Source organism: Dreissena polymorpha, chromosome 1, assembly GCF_020536995.1.
Source record: "Dreissena polymorpha isolate Duluth1 chromosome 1, UMN_Dpol_1.0, whole genome shotgun sequence".
Taxonomy (NCBI): domain Eukaryota; kingdom Metazoa; phylum Mollusca; class Bivalvia; order Myida; family Dreissenidae; genus Dreissena; species Dreissena polymorpha.
Window position 1 is genome coordinate 194,051,228 of NC_068355.1, and position 6,000 is coordinate 194,057,227.

A 6,000-nucleotide genomic window follows, 5' to 3' on the forward strand; every position below is an offset into this window, starting at 1 on the left:
TTATTCAGCTTTTAAAAATGTATTTCACATTTCAATAAACCTAAGTTAAATGTAATACTCCATGGACATTTCTGTTTGCAAAATTCTTTTAAATTCTTTTAAAGTTATTGAGTTGGTCACAAGTGATACATTATCTAGTGCTACTAAATTTCTTAATTTTATAATCATACATGTACTTCAAAAAGTGTATATAAACCATTAACTGCAATAATGGGGTTAGGATATTCCATGGTTTTAGATAGAGTTAAGTACCAGTCAGAATATTGTTGGTCTAACAGTAAGTGGTTATTTGTTGGAAAAAAGTGTCGAGACAATGAAAATAAATGAATGCCAAAATTTGCATTGGGATATCTGTATGTAATATCTGAATACTATAATGATAACCATATAAATCAGTAATAATGGCTGAGATATTAAGTCTTGTTTGTATATTCTTTTAGCAAAGATCTTTAATAAATAATAAGTCATATATAATAACTGTATATGCAAAAAAATCACTTTTGATGAATAATTACTATGGATGGGACCTAATATTCAAATAATCGAAAATCGGCCGAATATTCAAATCCAAAATTTATAACCGAATATTCTATTGTTATGCAAATATACTTCTAAACAAGTTATACCTACATGTACAAAGTCACAGTTCCGGTTAAGTGCAGATGACTTTCCTATATAAGTCATTGTTTTGATAAAAGCTGCCATCAATAAACAAGATGAAAATTAGCAAACGGGAGGGCATAAGGAGAGGGACCAATCGCCAATTTACTTATGATGCAATATGTACAAACTATTTTCTGAGAATCAGTTGAAAATGAAAATGAATTTATGTGAAACATCAATGTGTATTGATAAGCACTCAATTTGTTTGATATACACAATCTGTGTTTTGACAGGTCTTTTTACCTCTGGTTGTATAATAGACATTGCCTTTGGATTTGATTGGGTCGTAGTCCGCTTTTATTTCAGTGCGAGACATCTATTAATAGCAATAAGCGACCCATATCATAAAACATCACAGTGTGAATGCCTAATAAATTCAATAATTTGCCGATAAATTGCTGATAAGGTGTCAAAAACTCCACTGGTGCACCCGAGTAGAAGTAGATGGTAAGGGGCAATAAAGGGATTTATACGTGATAGTAAGTTTTACCAAGGCAGACCTTGAATAGCCATTTTTATTATTAATTTATAGAACGTTCGTTGTGTTTTACCAATGTCAGGCCAAGTTGTCTCATATCATGACGCCGGACCAAATACCCCAAAGCGGGACTGTCACACCGAGATCGGGACATATGCCATGTTTGTGTTCAATGCTTTATCCATATATTAAATCAATGTTTATTTAATCAGAATTTAGTTGCTCAAATATTAACCAATTTAGTCGTTGTGGTTCTTAATTCTAGAAAAACAAGGGCTGTTTGTAAAACATGCATGCCCCCTATATGGGCTGTCCGTTGTAGTGGCAGCCATTGTGTGAATACGTTTTTTGTCACTGTGACCTTGACCTTTGACCTAGTGACCTGAAAATCAATAGGGGTCATCTGTGAGTCACGATCAATGTACCTATGAAGTGTCATGATCCAAGGCAAAAGCGTTCTTGAGTTATCATCCGAAAACCATTTAACTATTTCGGGTCACCATGACCTTGACCTTTGACCTTGTGACCTCAAAATCAATAGGGGTCATCTGCGAGTCCTGATCAATCTACCTGTGAAGTTTCATGATCCTAGGCATTTGCATTCTTGAGTTATCATCTGAAAACCATTTTACTATTTCGGGTCACCGTGACCTTGACCTTTGACCTAGTGACCTCAAAATCAATAGGGGTCATCTGCGAGTCATGATCAATGTACCTATGAAGTTTCATGATCATAGGCCCAAGCTTTCTTGAGTTATCGTCTGACAACCACCTGGTGGACGGACCAACCGACAGACCGACCGACATGAGCAAAGCAATATACCCCCTCTTCTTCGAAGGGGGGCATAAAAAGCGAATACAAAAGCATAAATATTATAGATGGGAAGTAATCCGAATCAATTAGAATTATTGAAATAAAGTAAAATTACGGTCATGACATTTTTGGAAATATCTTATATCTTATGAAAATAAACATCATTTATTTAAAAGGAAGAAATAATTATCAATAATCTTTTTTCTAAAATTATTACTATAAAGTGTTCCAAAGCTGCACATATGATACGATCTACATGTATAGTGGTATAAGTGGAATATGGACGAGCATGTTGCTCCGGATGGTCATGATATATGGTTTAAAAATGGAATATATAAGAATAATGACAAACGAATATTCGAATATCATTTTCTGTATTCGTTCCCATCCCTAATAATTACCGATCAAATTACTAAAATCCTTAAGAAAGTGACACGTTAAGTACAGGTGTACTAGCGTTTTCCCATTATTGCAATATGCAATATGCAACCGTGGAAGATAGCTGCTATCAGCATATGCATACATGTAAATCCAACATTCAGATGTTCGCTTTATATATAGTACATGTACCAAGCCTTTTCAATATTGTTGTAAGTCACAGTAAGAAAAACAGTTTTTGGTAAAAAATATATGGTTTCTTTCTATATATATCTTCAAGTTAATCGCAATTAATAAATGTGTGTGCGTAAAACGTTTTTATGGCTTTCTATTAAATTATTAGAACCAAAATTTAAAATTAAAAAAAATGCAAATGATATTAGCATAGGTCTAAATAATGTATATTTATTAACACAATATCTTCATAAAAACTGTGTTACTTTATAAAAATATTCATACATATTAAATATTGATGTTTTATATGCATGCTTTAAGTTTTAAACTGTTTGGGCCTTACAGTTATCACAATAGAATGTGTAATACCAAATATGAATTGTTTGGGTATTACAATTACACTTTGAATGAAAATATAAAAATTAGGTACGGACCAATGTAATCGAAATGTTCATATTTTTTATTATTACTTTCAAATTTCAACTTTTTGTGAGAACCGATAGTTTTGCAGGGACTAACTCTAAATGTTGAGGCATCTTACTATAGCTCTATACTCAAGTATGTGCTCAAGTACTCTTATAACATGTCATAAAGACCACCCTAGATAACTTATAACATCTTACTATAGCTCTATGCTCAAGTATGTGCTCAAGTACTCTTATAACATGTCATAAAGACCACCTTAGATAACTTATAACATCTTACTATAGCTCTATGCTCAAGTATGTGCTCAAGTACTCTTATAACATGTCATAAAGACCACCATAGATAACTTATAACATCTTACTATAGCTCTATACTCAAGTATGTGCTCAAGTACTCTTATAACATGTCATAAAGACCACACTAGATAACTTATAACATCTTACTATAGCTCTATGCACAAGTATGTGCTCAAGTACTCTTATAACATGTCATAAAGACCACCCTAGATAACTTATAACATCTTACTATAGCTCTATGCTCAAGTATGTGCTCAAGTACTCATATAACACGTCATAAAGACCACCCTAGATAACTTATAACATCTTACTATAGCTCTATGCACAAGTATGTGCTCAAGTACTCATATAACACGTCATAAAGACCACCCTAGATAACTTATAACATCTTACTATAGCTCTATACTCAAGTATGTGCTCAAGTACTCTTATAACATGTCATAAAGACCACCCTAGATAACTTATAACATCTTACTATAGCTCTATACTCAAGTATGTGCTCAAGTACTCTTATAACATGTCATAAAGACCACACTAGATAACTTATAACATCTTACTATAGCTCTATGCACAAGTATGTGCTCAAGTACTCTTATAACATGTCATAAAGACCACCCTAGATAACTTATAACATCTTACTATAGCTCTATGCTCAAGTATGTGCTCAAGTACTCTTATGACATGTCATAAAGACCACCATAGATAACTTACAACATCTTACTATAGCTCTATGCTCAAGTATGTGCTCAAGTACTCTTATAACATGTCATAAAGACCACCATAGATAACTTACAACATCTTACAATAGCTCTATGCTCAAGTATGTGCTCAAGTACTCTTATAACATGTCATAAAGACCACCCTAGATAACTTATAACATCTTACTATAGCTCTTTGCTCAAGTATGTGCTCAAGTACTCTTATAACATGTCATAAAGACCACCCTAGATAACTTATAACATCTTACTATAGCTCTGTACTCAAGTATGTGCTCAAGTACTCTTATAACATGTCATAAAGACCACCCTAGATAACTTATAACATCTTACTATAGCTCTTTGCTCAAGTATGTGCTCAAGTACTCTTATAACATGTCATAAAGACCACCCTAGATAACTTATAACATCTTACTATAGCTCTATGCTCAAGTATGTGCTCAAGTACTCTTATAACATGTCATAAAGACCACCCTAGATAACTTATAACATCTTACTATAGCTCTATACTCAAGTATGTGCTCATGTACTCTTATAACATGTCATAAAGACCACCCTAGATAACTTATAACATCTTACTATAGCTCTATGCTCAAGTATGTGCTCAAGTACTCTTATAACATGTCATAAAGACCACCATAGATAACTTATAACATCTTACTATAGCTCTATACTCAAGTATGTGCTCAAGTACTCTTATAACATGTCATAAAGACCACCATAGATAACTTATAACATCTTACTATAGCTCTATGCTCAAGTATGTGCTCATGTACTCATATAACATGTCATAAATACCACCCTAGATAACTTATAACATCTTACTATAGCTCTATACTCAAGTATGTGCTCAAGTACTCTTATAACATGTCATAAAGACCACCCTAGATAACTTATAACATCTTACTATAGCTCTATACTCAAGTATGTGCTCAAGTACTCTTATAACATGTCATAAAGACCACCCTAGATAACTTATAACATCTTACTATAGCTCTATACTCAAGTATGTGCTCAAGTACTCTTATAACATGTCATAAAGTCCTCCCTAGATAACTTATAACATCTTACTATAGCTCTATACTCAAGTATGTGCTCAAGTACTCTTATAACATGTCATAAAGACCACCTTAGATAACTTATAACCTTCTGTAAATTATATTTTAGGGCTATGCCACAATGTTTTACAAATACCGACCACTGGTACAAAGAAGGCCACCATTGAGGGGGTTTTCACTTGTCAGGCTATTGGTATAGGATTACTGACTTGGTCTCAAACTTTATTATTGTCTAGTAGACCACATAATGGGTTTCAGTCATATTGTTACCACTTTACTGGTTGACATTGTTTTAAGACTACGAGGGTCAAGGTAAAACTGTTTTCTTTATGGCAATTATACATAAGAACATATCTTAAAGCTGTAGTATAATTAATATAACAAGAGTTCCGCGGTCGGAGATGACCGCATTGAAGCCGGATTTTTGATTTAAATGACAGGAAAGTACCTTTCGTGTTTTTGTCAATGCAATACTTAAATTACTGAAATATTGTTCAAAGGTCAAAATGAAATGTAAGTACTTTTCAAGGCATGAGCAAACCTTGTGTTATGTTTTGAATGCATGCATATACATGAACAACAATAACATTTAAGGTGGTCATCTAAGTGTGCTTGCAAACCTTTACGTCAAGTTTGAGATTCTAGGTCCAAGCATACCAAAGTTACAACAATTTTAACATTTTAACATTTAAGTTCACAGTGACCTTGACCTTCAAATGAATGACATTGAAATGAATGACCTTGAAATGACCAGTGGTCATCTAAGTGTGCTTGCAAACCTTTACGTCAAGTTTGAGATTCTAGGTCCAAGCATACCAAAGTTATAACAATTTTAACAATTTTAACATTTTAACATTGAAGGTCACAGTGACCTTGACCTTGACCTACAAATGAATGACATTGAAATGAGCAGTGGTGATCTTCTAGTACTGGCCAACCTTTATGTCAAGTTTGAAGACTCTAGGTACAAGCATACCAAAGTTATAACATGGAATAA